Here is an 18773-nt window from a genome sequence, read left to right on the forward strand (position 1 = left end):
TTTGCACCTTGTGGTGAACCCTCTGTATTTGCTCTTATGAAGTCTGCTCTTTTATGGTGGACCTAAACACTGAAACACCTTTTTCCTGGAAAGTTTTCTTCACGTAGGTTCATATTGTGAAGGGGCTTTTCTTCACCATTGAAAGGATTCTGCAATCATCCACCACGGTTTCCTTCAGTGGGCGTGCACACCTTTTTGAGTCCCCAAGCTCAGAAGTGAACTTTTTTTTTTTGCAAAATATACCATTCTGTTAATTTAGCAACTCCTAATATTTCTGATCATTGGTAGATTTGATCTTTTCTCTTCCATTGAGAGCTCATTTCTGTGTTATGGGTTCACAGCAACAGCTTCCAAATACGAAGCCACACCTGGAATCAGCACAAGACCTTTTACCATCTTAATTGATGATGGATTAATGGGGGAAGAGCCCATACAGCCAGTGAAAGAGCTTTTGAAATAATTGTCCAATTACCTTCGGTTCCTTGAAAAAGATGCAGCCCCATATTAAAGAGCTGTAATTCCTAAACCCTACATCCAATTATGATGTGAACACCCTCAAATTAAAGCGGAGAGTTGGAACTTTAAGGCCAGACTGATTATATAATTTTATCCTAAATATGTTTTGGTAAACCGATAAAATGCCCAAACTCGTATCACTGTCCAAATATTTTCTGGACCCAACTATTTAAAGAAATCAAACCAAAGATGGCCAAAAAATAAGCTATTTGTAATAATGAGAAATGACACAGGGAATAAGTATTTAACTCACTCACTTAAGTTTATTTAATACTTCACACAAAAGCCTTTGCTGGAGATGACAGCTTCAAGATGCCTCCTGTATGGAGAAACTAGTCACATGCATTGCCCAGGTGTGATTTTGGCCCATTATTCCACACTAACACTCTTAAAATCCTGAAGGTCCCATGGGGAATCTTCATCATCCTGGTAGTTGGCAGCAGATTGGCTCTAAATGCCCCAAAGTCGCTGAGGTTCTAATCCCCAGCGAGCCAATGGGATTGTAATATATGATGTTAACTGTTGTTGACCCAATAAAGTCTTATCTGAGTGTGGTCCCCTATCCTGCATTGTCTGAGAAGTGTTATACCAACGGAAAGGAGTACGGCAATCAATAGGATGAACCCTGGCCCATGTGGTCTTTCTAACACTGCTGCATGGACAGTGCATGCACACTCAGCTCTGCTACATACGCACATTTACATACACACAGCTCTGCTACATACAGTGGTGTTCAAAAGTCCTGCATAGGTATAGGATAAATTGATTTTTCAAGTTTTAAACGTTTTCTGTCGAATATCTTCGATGCTAATATGACATTATATATGGTTTTGTTCAGAATACAATTTTGCATTCTCTCCCTGTAATATTTTTAGCTTTTGAAGCAGTTTTGCCTGAAATTATTGCTGTTATGTTCTGCTACCAGAGCTAAGGAAAGAGAGGAGATCTGTCCCTACGATAGAACTCAGCTTAATCCCTACGATGTAACAGGGGACCTGATCCTGCGATCAGACCTGCTAAAGTCCTAAGCTAGTCTGTACGGAGACCTATAGATGTGGGGAAGGAATCCCTACAAGTACTAAGGACTGGGAGGAATATGGGACACCTCCTAACAGAAATAGTAGCAGACAGACGAACAAACAAAATATATAGAACATAGAGGTCAGTAGACCAAGCAAACTAACAGAGCAAGACACAGAGCACAGGCTAGCTAGAAAGTAGATATACAATGAAGTCCAGCAAAGCCAGAAGGGCGGAGCAGGCTTAAATAGGCCAACAAGGTCATGTGACCAGCAAAGGAAAAAAAACCTAAGAGCAAGGTTCTAACAATTGCAACAATATGGGAATTGAAAGCACAACTAAATATTGTACAGCTTCAGATCCAAAATTAGCCAATCACAGATGAGGTTCTTGTGACCAATCATAACCTGGATATGGCAGCCAATCACATTCCATTACATTGCATCACATCTGCTGCTTTGTTTGCTTGTTTTATCTGTTGGTCTATCTAGTGAATCATACTGTAGAGCTTTATGATGGGAGCCTTCAGATTTTTGTCAGCGGAGGATCGTGTGCGAGTTGTGGTGCTACATGAAGAGGGTTATACTGGCCCCCAGATCGCAAGGAAGGTCGGCTGTAATCAGAGTACAGTCGTAAGAATTTTGCAGAAACATAAGCAGCTTGGAATTACCCAGGACAGGCCCAGATCTAGTCAGCCCAGAAAGTCAACTAAAAGGGAGGATAGAGTACTGATAAGAACATCCCTTGCCAATCGAAAGCTCACCTCTCCTCAGCTTCTGCGAGAATGGCAAGAAAAGTGCAATATTGAGGTATCAACATCAACTGTTAGGAAGAGATGTTTGGAAGCAGGATTGAGAGGGTACAAGGCCCGAAAGAAGCCATTGATGACAGCCATACAAAGACAAAGGCGAAAACTGTGGGCATTGAAATATTCAAAATGGAGGAAGGAGGAGTGGGAAAAAGTGCTATTTAGTGATGAAAGCACTTTTTTCATTTTAGGAAATGATGGCAAGTCTTATCTGAGAAGGTTTCCACATGATGAGTACAAGCCAGTGTTTGAGCTTCTCTGTGAAACATCCGATGAAAGTAATGGTCTGGGGCTGTATGGCAGCCAATGGTGTTGGAAGGCTTCATATTGTGGAGGGTATGGTAATGCAAAAAAATACATAGACATCCTTAATAAGAAAATGCTGCCTTCTGCTCAACACCTGTTTTCAGGGGATTATATCTTCCAGGATGATAATGCTCCTTGTCACAGAGCTAAGAATGGAAAAATAGAACAAGGTGGCTACTATTGACTGGCCAGCCCAGTCCTCGGACCTCAATCTAATTGAAAATTTGTGGCACAAGGTATCAATAGAGATATCTAAAAAATAGCCAAGGACCAAGAGAGAGTTGATTGAGTCTCTGATACAGGCCTGGAAGCACATCATCACTCGTGAACATCTGCAGAAGCTTGTTCACTCAATGCCACAGAGATGCAAGTTGGTGCTCAAGAGCAAAGTCTGGCCAATAAAGTATTAGAAGCTAAGGCTAAGTGCCCACGTTGCGGAACTGAAGCATATTTTTTACACTTCTCCTTGGCGGGAAAATCGCATGCGGTTTTCCCGCCAGGTAGAAGCGTTTGTGAGGTGTCTTTGCATGCATTTCCGCATGCGGGTTATCAAGCACTTCTCCAAGTGATTTAAGCATCACTTGGAAAAGTGCTTGACAACTTGTTCACACTATATAAATCCATGCAACCGGCATGGATTTATATAGTGTGACCAAGTAATAGTTAAAAAAAAAATCAGAATGGTAAAAAATAAAAAAATAAAGTTTATACTCACCTTCCGATGCATTCTCTGCCCCGTCCGGAGTCTTGAGCGGCTCACGCTGTTGTGTGCAGGACCTGCGGTGAAGTCATTGAGTCATGTGATAGGTCACATGACTCAATGACGTGGCAGGTCCTTCACACAACAGCGCAACGGAGGGAAAACATCAGAAGATAAGTATAAACTTTATTTTATTCTTTTTTTTACAGGTTCTTTGGTACCCAGGTCTGGATGAGAGTCTCCTCTCCTCCAGACTTGGGTACCATCCGCACATTGATTCCGCATGCGGAAACGCAAAATTAATGAACATGCTGTGGATTTTTGACCGCAGTATATACGCTGCGGAAAAATCCGCAGCATGGGCATTGACATTGCGGAATGCCATTGGGGACCATGGGGTGCGGATATACATGCGTTTTACAAGCGTTTACGCTGCGGAAATTCCGCAGCATATACGCTTGTAATACGCAACGTGGGCAGGCAGCCTAAAGATGCAGTCAAAAGGCCCTTTTCAGGACTCTGAATTAAATAAAAAACAATAAATCTTAAAAAGTAAAATTTAAGTCTGTGTGAACTTGCATTGGAAGTTAATGAACTTAGAAACCTGTTCACCATTCTACACACTGTACTGGTGTAGGTATGGTTATGATGGTTATGCTGTAAAAAAAAATTATCAAAAATGCGCATACCATAACAATTTATACACTTGGGACATTCAAAAATGAGTATGGCATACAATGAGGGATTACAAAAACATATATGTTCCACCAGTTTCACTGTAGAGATGCAGAAGTATGAAATATATAGTTTTCTTCATGCCTATGCAGAACTTTTGAACACCACTTGTATGCATATTTATATACACAGAGCTCTGATTCACATTTACATACACACAATACGTATGTACAATTTGTCAATAACATATATAGTTTCTACCCGTCTGGGTTATTTTTGATGGTCAACAAAATACGATTTTCCAGTAATTCATTTCTCACACTCTAGGTATGATAATGTCTTCTCTGTGTGTGGGATTTTTGATCTTTAAAAGGGGCTGTCCACTACTTAGACAACTCCTTCTCATTCCTCATGTTTGGTCCTGTTAAAATAAAAAGTCATACAAACCTCCCATGCCTGCGGCGTTCTAGCGGTGTCAGCACTTGCGTTTCCAGGGATTATATTACGTTGTTACGTCATGTAAGCCCTGTGCCCAATCAGCCCTGGAGTCACTGTCCCCACCTTTGGACACATCGAACAATAACAGAAAGTCAGAAAGCAGCTGTAGCCGTGGCTTCCTGTTGATGTTCAATCTGTCTGAAGGCAGGGACAGTGAAGCTGGCGCTGATTGGGCGCAGGGCTCGGGTGATGTAACAACCTCACAATAGCCCCGGGTACATGAGTGCAGACACGGCTGGAACAGCGATGACACAGAGCGTGAGTATGAGTGTTTTTATTTTAATGAGGCCAAACATGAGGAATGACAAGTGGTTGCCCTAGTAGTGGACAACCCCTTTATGAAGATACAATTTTCAGTTAAATCTTTTCAAACATTCTGAACATGAAAAATGCTTATCCCCTGTGTGAATTCTCTGGGGCTTAATCAAACCTGATTTCTGGTTAAAACATTTCCCACATTCTCAACAGGAAAAAGGCCTCTCTTCTGTGTGGGTTCTCAGGTGCTTAATCAAATGTGATTTCTGGTTAAAACATTTCCCACATTCTGAACATGAAAAAGGCCTCTCTTCTGTGTGGGTTCTCAGGTGCTTAATCAAATCTGATTTCTGGTTAAAACATTTCCCACATTCTGAACATGAAAAAGGCTTCTCCCCTGTGTGGGTTCTCTGGTGGTTATCAAGATTCTGTTTCAGGTTAAAACATTTTCCACATTCTGAACATGAAAAAGGCTTCTCCCCTGTGTGGGTTCTCTGGTGGTTATCAAGATTCTGTTTCAGGTTAAAACATTTCCCACATTCTGAACATGAAAAAGGCTTCTCCCCTGTGTGGGTTCTCTGGTGGTTATCAAGATTCTGTTTCCGGTTAAAACATTTCCCACATTCTGAACATGAAAAAGGTTTCTCCCCTGTGTGGGTTCTCTGGTGGCTACGAAGATGCGATTTCCAGCTAAAACATTTCCCACATTCTGAGCATGAAAAAGGCTTCTCCCCTGTGTGGGTTCTTTTGTGCATAACAACATCTGATTTCCATTTAAAACATTTCCCACATTCTGAACATGAAAAAGGCTTCTCTCCTGTGTGAGTTCTCTGGTGGTTATCAAGATTCTGTTTCCGGTTAAAACATTTCCCACATTCTGAGCATGAAAAAGGCTTCTCCCCTGTGTGAGTTCTCTGGTGGTTATCAAGATGCTGTTTCCATCTGAAACATTTCCCACATTCTGAACATGAAAAAGGCTTCTCCCCTGTGTGGGTTCTCTGATGGCTATCAAGATACGCTTTTCGGTTAAAACATTTCCCACATTCTGAACATGAAAAAGACTTCTTCCCTGTGTGCGTTATTTGGTGCAAAACAAGACTACGTTTATGTCTAAAATATTTTCCACATTCTGAGCAGGAAAAAGGCTTCTCCCCTGTGTGAGTTCTCTGATGACTAAGAAGAGATGATTTCTTCATAAAACATTTCCCACATTCTGAACATGAAAATGAATTCTCCCCTGCGTGAGTTCTCTGGTGTCGAACAAGTTTCGATTTCTGGTTAAAACATTTCCCACACTTGGAACAATAAAATATATTCTCTGCTGTGTGAATGTCTTGATTCTTAAGAAAAAACTTTTGGAGAGGAAAACTATTTCCATATTCTGAACATGAAAATGGATTATTTGCCTTAGGAGCAGTTTGCTTTTTAATGCTTATTTTGTGACTTTGATTTTCCTTAGTAGTCGGTAATGAATCAGAAGACAGGACCTGTTTCAAAGGATCAGATGACAGATCTTTGCTGTGAAGGGATGATGGTGTATCTGGAGTAATGGCATTCACTTCAATTGTATCTTGTGGCATCTCAAGATCATCGGATTTAAAAATTGATGATGTCAGCTGTCCCTCTGATCTCCTGGTACAGTCATCTGCCAAGAATAAAAACAGTTATAATTTTTGAATAAAATATCCTTGAATGTAATATTTGTGAACATTTCTACTTAAACTGTCGGTAACAATTGAAAGTTACGTAGAAAAATTATTATTATTTACCAAGACAATGACAGTTCACAGTCTAATAGAAAACCTCATAGGATGAACCAGTGGAGCGTGGTGTTCAACTGTTTGTTCATTCTGCCTCCAAAATATGGAATAAAAAAAGCCACCAAAAAATGTTATGTAGGCGAAAATAATACCAATAAAAACTTCTACTCATCCTGCAAAAAAAAAAAAGTCCCCACTCAAGTCCATTATCTGTCAGTGGAAAAACAGAGGTTTCCACATTATTAGTGGCTCAAAAGGCTCTTAAAAAGAAACATGGCTTCCATAAACCAATCCAGCAATATCCGCACTCCCAAAAACAAATGCCCCCCTTGCTTCTGACCCTTGCAGTGTGCCAAACCACATTTAGCATCCATGAATTTGGCATTACTATAGTGAGAAGAACACAGTTAATTTATGGTGTGTGCCTCCTGGAGCACAATATGGGCACTATGTGTTGGGTAATAAAATGGCCAATGTGCAATTTTCACTCTCCAAAATCCACTGCGTGCTAATTTCCGGAAAGTGTCTGTGGAGTCAAAATAGTCACTAGTCCTATAGATTCATTCATTGAGGGTTATAATTTCCAAAATGGAGTCACTTTATGGGGATTTCTAATGTTCTGGTTTTCTGCCATTTTGTCATATTAGGGCTTCTGCAAATGGTGAATCCCATCTCCTCTGGGATCTTCTCCTGTCACCAGGAGCCGCCTTATTCATTCTGCGGGTGGCATTGGTGATGGAGATGTTGGAACCAGAAGCTCTGGGCGCACAGGCCCTGTCCAGCCATTAAGATTAGGGTGCTTGGGACCTGTAGTACCATCCAGTCTGGCAGTATGAGTGTGTGCAATCCAGCTGAAGTCACACTACTAAAGCTCAGAGTATATTGCCAGAAGCTGCCTGATACAGCCTTGTTCTCCTCTGGTTCAGTCCTCTGTACTCAGCACCCGGCTTGTGTGTTTGGTTCCTGATATGGCTTTGGCCCATTTACTGACTATTAGTGATGAGCGAGCATGCTTGTCACTACTCGTTACTTACCCGAGCATCACAGTGCTCGAAATGCTCAGTACTCAGCGAGTATTTTTTTTTCTTAAAATTTCGGGAGCGAGCTCGAGTGCCGGCCTCACATGTTTGGCACTTTTTAGGCAGCCAATTAACATGTAGGGATCGCCTGCCAGTCACTGTAATGCCGTAGCCATGTTGGTAGTGACATTACAGTGAATTGCTGGCCGCATAGCATCATCAGGTCTATATAAGACCAGGGACCCTGCCCTCATCACAGTCTACCCCGGAAATAGGCAGAGTAGGGAGAGCTGCGGCTGAGCGAGGGAGAGAATTCTAGCTTCTTTTAGGCAGGGATTCCACACTAGTTGTATTTATTTCATCTGAACCAACAGCCCTTGTAAGGGCTCATTCTGATGTATATTAATACTGCTGTTAGCAGGTTAGGCAGAGTTTGTGGAGAGATAGTGCACTACAGGTTAGGCTTCATTGCATGTTCTTTCTGCTGCTGTAACTCATATCAATAGCCCTAGTTCTCAGGGATAATAATATTCCTTTTTGCTCTTAATCCTGCTAATTTTTGTGAAAAGCAATATACTACACTATTTTTACTGCTCCATTTGTTTGTTAACAGTATACAGCCACACTTAGTTGATTTGACTAGCATTGCTATGTAGTGCAAGCATTGAAAAAGTCCATCTGTGGTGGTCAGATTTTACTGCGTAATGATCCTGAAATTTTTTGTAATCTGCGAAATATTATACTCCATTTAAAATGTGACAGTTGTGTGTTGAAAACATACATCCTGACTTGGCCGCTAACCAATAGCATATTGCTATTGCAGTAAAACTTGCTCATCTGAAGTGGTCAGATTTTTACTGCATTAATAATCGTGAAATTTTGTTGAAGCTGCCAAATACACTGTGTTCCAAATTATTATGCAAATAATATTTTTTCAGATTTTCCCAAATTACCTATATGAATTGCAGTCATTGTAATTTTCCAGTCAAATAACTATTAGAGTACAATTGAAAGGTTTTTGTACAAACTGCCTATGATAACAGTATATTTTTTAAAAAATAAAACACTCAAACTGCACTCAAAATGCATGTTCCAAATTATTATGCACAGCAGAGTTTTCAACGTTTTCATTTTAATAAAGAACAAAAAAATGGTCATTTTTGAAATTATAAGCATTAGCAGGTTATTACAAACTGAAATCAAACAGTTTTCACCTCAAAACTTTATTCTAGGTGATGTTACATTTGCACATAGGACCCCTTGTTCGAAAGGAGCTTCTGAACTCTCTCGTCCATTGAATTTGTCAGGTTTTGGATGGTTTCTGCTTTAATTGTTTTGCACGAGGACAGAATACCCTCCCAGAGCTGTTGCTTAGATGTGAACTGCCTCCCGCCATCATAGACACTCCTTTTGATGAAGCTCCAGAGGTTCTCAATGGGGTTGAGGTCAGGGGAGCATGGGTGCCACACCATAAGTTTGTCCCCTTTTACGCCTATAGCAGCCAGAGATGCAGATGTGTTATGTGCAGCATGAGACGGGGCAAGGGGAAACTGTGCCTGCTGAAGTAGCACAACAAACACCCACATCATGTCGACCTAGCGTCCTGTCCCACTTTGTGGAACAACACTCTTGAAGCCAGACCAGTGTGAAAAGGTTGTTGGGTTGATAGCAGACAATGCTTCCAGTCAGTTTTCAGCACCACCCTGTCTTCCACACGGTCCAGTCTCAGTAGTCTTGAGTCTGGACCACATAATCCTCACCCTGAGCCTCCTTCCTCTCACCATGCCGAGCGCCCGGAGACAAGTGATCTCACACTTAGACACTCCGAAGGGCTGTTTATATTTCCATTTATAGTTTCTGTCCTCTTGCCCTGTTCGCTTCAAGCAGGATATGAGGAGATCACACTTAGCGATACCCAAATATTTGTAAGTCAGTAGGAAGACAAGGGTGTGGACGGGGAAGACGAGATGGTGGACGATGAGGTTACTTACCCAATCTGGGAAGGTGACAAGCAGAGCAAAGACAGCAGCGCAGAGAAGGTGGGATCCATAGTACCGCAACAGGCAGGAAGAGGTAGTGACGTGACCATAGAGACAAGGCGGGCAACTGTTCCCCAGAACACCAGCACGAGGGAAGTTGCCAGTCCAAGGGTTAGGTCTTCCTGAGTCTGGCGCTTTTTTAAAAACTGTCCAGTTAACCCAAAAAAGGCTATTTGCAACATATACTGTGCCAGCATCAGCAGGGGCAGCACAACTACTAGCCTGACCACCACCAGCATGCTCAGGCACACGATAGCAAAGCACTCAACTAGCTGGGCCAAACGCCAGGACCAGAAACAGTGTCTGTGGGCGACACCACTGCCTCTTCACCTGTTGTATGTGCATGCCAATCCCCTGTCCATGATGCAGGCGAAGATGCCTCCCACTCTCCACCTGTCGTAGCAACCACATTCACGTCCTTGTCCCAGCGCAGCGTTCAGTTGTCCCTTGGAACACAAGCGGAAATACGCAGCCACCTGCACACCCACAGGCCACAATACTAAACGGCCACATTTCCAGACTGCTCGCACTGGAAATATTGCATTTTAGGCTTGTGGAGAAGGAAGCTTTCTGCAACCTCATGGCCGCAGCTGTACCTAGGTACTCAGTCCCCAGCAGCCACTATTTCTCCCGATGTACCATCCCTGCCTTACACAAGCACTTGTCCCTTAACATTACCCGTGCCCTCACAATGCAGTTACTAGGAAGGTCCACCTAACCACAGACATGTGGACAAGTGCTTGTGGCCAGGGATGCAACATTTCCCTGACGGCACAATGGGTGAATATTGTGCAAGCCGGGACGGAACATGTGCTACCGATGCCGAGGATTGCGGGCCCTGGTTCAATCAGGGTTGCCCCCACCTTGTACAGCAGTTCCTGCACCTCCTTCGCCTCTTCATCCTCCATATCTCTGAAACATCAATAATATGAAGCTAGAAACTTCAGCACTGCCTTGGCCAAGCAGCAACAGGCTCTGCAGAAGCTAATCTGCTTAGGTGACAAACTGCACACCCCTGCAGAGTTGTTGAAAGCTGTAACAGAGCAGACAGATCTGTGGCTCTCACCGCTGAACCTACAACCAAGCATGGTCGTGTGTAACAATGGCTGGAACCTGCAAGTGGCTCTGAAGCTTGGCAACCGAGCACATGTACCATGCCTGACCCACGTGCTCAACTTAGTGGTTCAGCGGTTTCTCAAAACCTACCATGATCTGCCTGAGCTGCTTGTGAAAGTACACTGCGTGTGCCCATTTCCGCAAGTCAGCTACAGCTTCCGCCGCCCTGGCTGTGCTTCAGCAGCCTTTGTAACTTCCAGCTCACTGATTGTTGTACAATGTTACCATGCGTTGGAACTCAACGTTGCATATGTTAACAAGGCCTTGTGAGCAGCAGTGGCCAGTTGTTGAGTACCAGCTCCAACACGCCCGTCAATATTCTGGTCAGTCTCCGCACATAAGAGCTGATGAGTGGACATGGATGTCTGACATCTGTGCAGTTCTCCAAACCTTTGAGGACTCCACCAAGATAGTGAGCGGTGGTGACGCCATAATCAACGTCACCCTCCCGCTTCTCTGCCTACTGAAACGCTCGCTGCTCACAATTAAAGAGGAGGTTTTGCAGGCGCAGCAAGTTGAGATGGGCAAGAAACTATACAGGGTGATGCTACACAGCCCAGCCTTGTATCATCTTTTCAACGTGGATTGGGTGCGAATGAGGAACACAGGCAGGTTTCCTGCGCTACAGACGGTACAACCTGCACCACCTTCATCCCGTCTGTTCACCGTGGCTGAAGAGGAGGAGGACAAAAGAGGAGTATGAGGAGGAGATGATGGACAATCATCCATCTTGGTGGGGACAGGGAAGTCTTGGCTCTTCGCAGTCTGGCACATATGGCTGAGTTTATGTTCTGCTGCCTTTCCCGTCGTTGTACACATTTTAGGCAACAGTAATTACTGGTTGGTCACCCTTCTAGATCCATGCTACATGGAGAACTTTCTATCTCTCCTTCAAGTGGCAGCGAGGTCTAATAAAATGTTGCAGTACCAGAAGGCCCTAGTTGAAGAATATAAAAAATTCCCATCTGACAACTTAGATGGTAGAGGTCACAGTTCATTGGACAACCAATGAGTACAGGGAGACAGACACACAAAGCCATATGCAGTAGAAGCAGGGGAACACTCTCAAAGGTCTGGGACAGTTTTCTCAGACCCTCCCAGTGCCCAGGCCCTGATACACGGGGTAGTCTGACAATGAGGGAAAAGTTTTAGAAGATACTGAAGGAGTATCTTGCTGACTGTACCACCGTCCTTGGTGATTCCTCTGTGCCTTACAACTATCAGGTATCCAAGTTAGACTCGTGGCATGAACTGTCTCACTACAGCTTGGAGGTCCTGGCCTGCCCTGCCTCTAGCGTTTTGTCAGAGCGGGTTTTTAGTGCGCCGGGGGTATTATAACTGATAGGTGCGCCCACTTGTCAACTAAAAATGCTGACAGGCTGACTAATATCAAAATAAACAAGGCCTGGATTGGCCCAGACTTCTCAACACCACCGGATGACAGCAACAGAACATAAACTCAAATCCATTTTTTTCTGGTCTATTCCCATGCAAATCTTCACACCCAGATAGGTGTGAAGATTTCTTCTTTTTATGTTGTCCTATTCCTTCTTCTCATCCTACACCACAATATCAACAGGGTGATCATCATGCAACACCCCCATTAATTATTTTAAAGGTATTTAGGACGCCCGCATGAATAATTTTTAGAGACCTACTTCTAACATTCTTTACAATATACATGTATACTCCTGCTGGAAAAGAGTGTTCATTTTCGTTGCATACACTGTCTATAACTTGATTGCATTCTTCAAAAAACTCACTGACAGATGTGTTTTTTAATGTAACCTACACTCAGAAAGTCAACAAAGCAGGCAGAGTTGCGTGCGTTCCTTCACAGTTTGGTGCTGCCATATCCCAAAAAAATACTCTGGGGGCGGGTTAAAATCTATTTTATATTCTGCAATATTACCTCTCTTATCTGTAATTTGTGTACGAGTGAGCTATAGCACTAGGAATAGCGTATTACAGGTTATCTAGTCAGGGATTATAGCCTTATACTCCGTGCTGCTGCAAGCAAAAAAGAAAAAAAAATCTATGCTATTCCTTATTAATACCACTGTTAGCTACATTTAGTATAGGGATAGGTGCTAGGTGGTAGCATCTGCTGGAAAGGACTGTTCATTCTGGTCAAACACATCTTTCCACAGTTCATAACTTAATTAATTTCTTCCATTCACTCATTGACCAATTCAAAATTTTTACGGTGATCTGTACTCAGAAATTCATCAAAGTTCACAGAAATTTATCATGGTTGACAGAAATTCATAACTTGGGGTCCTTGTCCTGCTGAAAGACCCATGACCTAGGATGCCAATCCAACTTTCTGACACTGGGCACTACATTGCTACCCAAAATCCTTTGGGAATATTCAGATTTCATGATGCCTTACAAAAAGTGAAGGCATTCAGTGCCAGAGGAAGCAAAACAACCCCTAAATATCTTTGACCCTCCACTATAATTGACTGTAAGTTCTGTGTTCTTTTATTTTTAGGCCTCATTCCATTTACAGTAAACAGCTGAATGATATGTTTTACCAAAAAGCTCTATCTTGGTCTCATCTGTCCACAAGATGCCTACTGGCCCTGTAAAAATAGTGGAGGCCACTTGCTGGCACTCTATAAATTGTGAGGGCCGCCTGCTGGACCTCCAAGTTTCAAACTTTACATAATATATACAAAAAAGAAAATTTGACCACCTCAGATGGATACGTTATATTGCAGAAGCAATATATGGCCATGCAAGTTTCAAACTTTACCGTATTAAAGAAGTTGTCCACTAATTTTACATTTATACCCCATCCGTAGGATAGGGCATCAATGTCTGATTGACCTGGGTCCCGCACCCGGCAACCCCGCCAATCAGCTGCTATTGGTGCCAGTGGCTTCCGTCGGCCGGAAGCGCTTACTTGCGGAGCTTGGCCGTCTAGCTTTAGTGGCCGCCGCAGGGTACTCTAACAATAGTAAGGGCCGCCTGATGGCGCTTTATAAATAGTGAGGCCTGAAAAAAAAATGGGACTTACAGAGTCTCTCTTTCATGAATGAAACATGTATCTGATCATGTCTTACACACCACATGGCCAGATAAGGTAGTAAAATGTTAAAATTACATTTACCGGTGAATGTATTTTTCACCGTTGAAAGCAATGTGAACGTGCAAAAACACTAAGTGTGAACATAGCCCAAGGTGTGGAGGAGTATTTTTTCTGTTATTTATTTTGCATTATATAGAAGTCATTATCCTGGAAAGAATGTTTCTTAAAAATTGTTTCCAGGAAAATCCATTTTATCTTCGTTTTTGTATTTTTTATTGTCAGCCCGTAAAAGTGGCATACTACTCTGGTAACATTGTTCACAGCAGCGACCTGGGATTCAGAGATGATTCCAGGGGTCTTCCCCATGCTGTTTCCACTGTTTTCATAGATCTGAACAATTTTTAGACTTCCTCCAGCCCTACGGAGGATATGGGGGGGGGGGGGTTGGGGAAGGAACCGCCAGAAAATTGCTCGAGTAACAAATAACCAAGCATCACTACTGACTACTCTTTTGTCTTCTGATTTTGTATTTTCTCTGCCCTCCTGGTTCTAACCCGGCTACCTGACTATTCTTCATATCTCACTCCACAGAACAACAGGTCACACCAAGGCCCAAGCCTAGGTGTCTCTGTGTAAGTCCAGATTCATGTAGATGGGTTAAAGAAGTTAAAGGTTGATGGGGAAAACTGTGACTATAGACAATAACACATCACATTTTCTACTGAAAAGATTAGGCTGAACAGTCTTAGGCTGTGTGCCCACGATGCGTTTTTTAAGCATTTCCGCAGTGGCAAAAACGCTGCAGAAACGCTTAAAAAACGCATGGTAGAAGGCCTGCCATGTTCCCCAATGATAATCCGCATGTGCTGTGCACATGCTGCGGAAATTTCCGCTGCAGGTTATCATTGCGGAAAAAACCGCAGCACTACCAATTATTTTGCGGAAGCGCTGCGTTTTCACCGCCATTGACTTGCATTGGAACGCATGGAATCCGCATCACTGCATCTGTACATGCGGAATCCAAGCGTTTCAATGTGCGGATGGTACCTGGGTCTGGAGAAGAGGAGACTCTCCTCCGGACCCAGGTACCATAGTACCTGTAAAAAAAGAATAAAATAAAAAATAAATACTATACTTACCTTCTGACGGCTCCCGGTCTCCTTGTCTTCGCTTGCCGCCAGATCGCGGTGGACTGAAGGACCTGCGCTGACGTCATTTAGTCATGCGACGGCAGGTCCTTCAGTGTTGTGTACCGCAAGCTGCCGGCAAGCCAGGACAGAACGAAGCAAGACTCCAGGGGCTATCAGAAGGTAAGTATAGATTTATTTTTTCATTTTTTTTACATTCTTTGGGGTCGTTTGCATGGATTTATATAGTGTGACCAAGTTGTCAAGCACTTTCCAAGTGATGCTAAAATAGCTTGGAAAGCACTTGTCAACCGGCATGCGGAACTGCATGTGAAGAAAGCTTCACATCCGCATGTCCCTGGCAGGAAAAACGCATGTAAAATCCGCATGTACAATCCGCATGTACAATCCGCATGCGTTTTTTCTGCCAGGGAGATGCAGAAATGCTCAGGAAAAAATCCGGAACATTTCTGCATCGTGGGCACATAGCCTTAATCAGTAAAGAAAAATGAGAAGATTAACTAGTGGAGAAACCTCTCTGGAGTAAACAGATTACCAACAGCCACAAACTCTAAATTAACGTAAAATCCAATATTTTCTGTCAGATGAGCTTCAAGAAGAAATATTAGACAGTTAAAGAGAACTTTTTATAATAGTGCAGAGATGAGGCGTCTTAAATTTGAATATCTGGCATTTGGAAGAGGTAATGAGACCTCTTTTTAAACAGACCAGGGAGTTACTGAGTAACATAAGTGAGGCCGGCCGATCCCACCACAATCATACAAAATGAAAATCTGTAAACAAATAGACATAGGATAAAAAAATGTTACATCCCCAACAACAATACAGTTATATGAAAAAGTTTGGGCACCCCTATTAATCTTAAGCTTAATGTTTTATAAAAATTGGTGTTTTTGCAACAGCTATTTCAGTTTGATATATGTAATAACTGTTGGACACAGTAATGTTTCTGCCTAGAAATGAGGTTTATTGTACTAACAGAAAATGTGCAATCTGCATTCAAACAAAATTTGACAGGTGCATAAGTATGGGCACCTTTATCATTTTCTTGTTTTAAATACTCCTACCTACTTTTTACTGACTTACTAAAGCACTTTTTTGGGTTTTGTAACCTCATTGAGCTTTGAACTTCATAGCCAGGTGTATGCAATCATGAGAAAAGCTACTTAAAGTGGCCACTTGCAAGTTGTTCTCCGGTTTGAATCTCCTCTGAAGAGTGGCGTCATGGGCTCCTCAAAACAACTGTCAAATGATCTGAAAACAAAGATTATTCAACATAGTTGTTCAGGGGAAGGATACAAAAAGCTGTCTCGGAGATTTAACCTGTCAGTTTCCACTGTGAGGAACATAGTAAGGAAATGGAAGAACACAGGGACAGTTCTTGTTAAGGCCAGAAGTGGCAGGCCAAGAAAAACATCAGAAAGGCAGAGAAGAAGAATGGTGAGATCAGTCAAGGACAATCCTCAGACCACCTCCAGAGAGCTACAGCATCAACTTGCTGCAGATGGTGTCACTGTGCATCGGTCAACTATACAACGCACTTTGCACAAGGAGAAGCTGTATGGGAGAGTGATGCGAAGAAGCCGTTTCTGCAAGCACACCACAAACAGAGTCGGCTAAGGTATGCAAAAGCACATTTGGAGAAGCCAATTTATTTTTGGAAGAAGGTCCTGTGGACTGATGAAACCAAGATTGAGTTGTTTGGTCATACAAAAAGGCGTTATGCATGGCGGCAAAAAAACACAGCATTCCAAAAAAAACACTTGCTACCCACAGTAAAATTTGGTGGAGGTTCCATCATGCTTTGGGGCTGTGTGGCCAATGCCGGCACCGGGAATCTTGTTAAAGTTGAGGGACGCATGGATTCCACTCAGTATCAGCAGATTCTTGACAATAATATTCAAGAATCAGTGACAAAGTTGAAATCTACTCAGGCATTCATGCAGAGGAACAATTACAATGTTCTGGAATGGCCATCCCAGTCCCCAGACCTGAATATCATTGAACATCTGTGGGATCATTTGAAGAGGGCTGTCCATGCTCGGCGACCATCAAACTTAACTGAACTGGAATTGTTTTGTAAAGAGGAATGGTCAAAAATACCTTCATCCAGGATCCAGGAACTCATTAAAAGCTACAGGAAGCGACTAGAGGCTGTTATTTTTGCAAAAGGAGGATCTACTAAACATTAATGTCACTTTTCTGGTGAGGTGCCCATACTTATGCACCTGTCAAATTTTGTTTGAATGCAGATTGCACATTTTCTGTTAGTACAATAAACCTCATTTCAAGGCAGAAACATTACTGTGTCCAACAGTTATTACATATATCAAACTGAAATAGCTGTTGCAAAAACACCAATTTTTATAAAACATTAAGCTTAAGATTAATAGGGGTGCCCAAACTTTTTCATATAACTATATATGTATGAGGGGAGAACTCCAACACTAAACTGGAGTCACACTCATTTATGATGGACCATTGGAGCAACTATGACTCCTGAGCAGAAGAGTAGAGAAAGTATTAATGCCCCCATTTCAGGAGAGATTGTGCAGTAATCTGAATTCCTTAGGACTGATAACATAATGGAATTCATGATGTGGAGTGAATCCATGAAACCAGGGCTCGAGCCAACACATCTCCTGCAGGCGTGAATAAATGTATATTACAGCCATCAGCCACTCACAGCTTAGAGATATATCATGGCAAAGGTGTAATATTTTCTGTATAGTTTATCACAATCCTGTTTGAAGTTAGTTGGTTTTAAAAGAAATTGAAAAGTCAGGATAAAGGGAAACTCTGCTGTTATTGTACAGAAATTCACACTTGGCCTCACTGCACATTTAATGTTGTCGATCATAAAAGTGAAGTTTGGCCATAAAGACTGGACCTGGTCTTGTAGGGACCATATGAGCACATTCAGCAGCACAGAAGGGAGAGAAGGTAGATTCATCCAATAAGATATCAGGGATCTAGGAAGCCAACAGCATCATTACCCTCCGCTTTCTTTTACAGGTCCATCATAATATTTTTCTTCAAGTGATTTTCTAACTTCTCAGCACATTCTACATAATGTGAAAAAGTCACTGGTAAAGTACTGGAGGAGAGATGTGTAGCACTGAGATTGTTAGCTCCAGTAATTAAACATAGGAAAAAGGTTCCAGCACACGAGGGGGTAAATCAGCCATCTTTAGTGCTAGAATGATTGAACACCTGTAGAGAGGGAGGAGGTCATAGGATAAACTTCACAGCCTTTAGAGTATTTGTGGGGTGGGCCTGGAGGTAACAGCCGCACTGTTCCTGTGTCTGCCTCTTTAAGAAGCTGAGTGAGTCGATCACAATATGCTGACATTTGGCTTTGTAGTTTACAGATCTGGGCAGGTAATGGTCAAAGTCTCCTAATGACAGTGGGTAGGTGGATCCTCCAGGTTGTAAGTTCTATAGAAAAGGGCTTTTAATGCCCAAAGTCATTTGGACAGTTTTGGGTGGAGGAGAATGTTGTGGTCTAGAGGGAAATGGTGATCACACGATTGTGATACGGCCGGTCTACACCACCGATAAAGCAGCCACAGCTGGTGACTGAGAAGAATCTGTGACTTCTCGGCATTTAATGGTCACTACTCACCTGGGTGGTCATATGTAGGAATCTCCTCTTTACACCACTCATCACCCCTCATATATGTCTCTGTAGTATTAATATGGGTCAGATCTTCACCCTGAAACAAATATTGTAAAAGTCAGACAGATGGAGAGGTCACATCTATGATCAGCTCTAATCCTGCCATCTCCACCGTCCTCATTACACAAATAGACAACATATAATACTGGTGGATAAAACAAAACTGATAACAAGACCTTCACAGCCGTCTACACATCATA

The 18773-nt window shown here is 42.5% G+C and overlaps 1 pseudogene; it reads right to left on the reverse strand.

Annotated features, from left to right (window-relative positions):
* Nucleotides 1-753: 753 nt before the first annotated feature.
* Nucleotides 754-18611, reverse strand: LOC141241988 (uncharacterized; annotated as a pseudogene).
* Between the last annotated feature and the right edge of the window lie 162 nt (nt 18612-18773).

The sequence above is a fragment of the Phyllobates terribilis genome, unplaced genomic scaffold (assembly GCF_046119375.1).
Source record: "Phyllobates terribilis strain yellow unplaced genomic scaffold, ASM4611937v1 Scaffold_1030__1_contigs__length_461401, whole genome shotgun sequence".
Lineage (NCBI taxonomy): Eukaryota > Metazoa > Chordata > Amphibia > Anura > Dendrobatidae > Phyllobates > Phyllobates terribilis.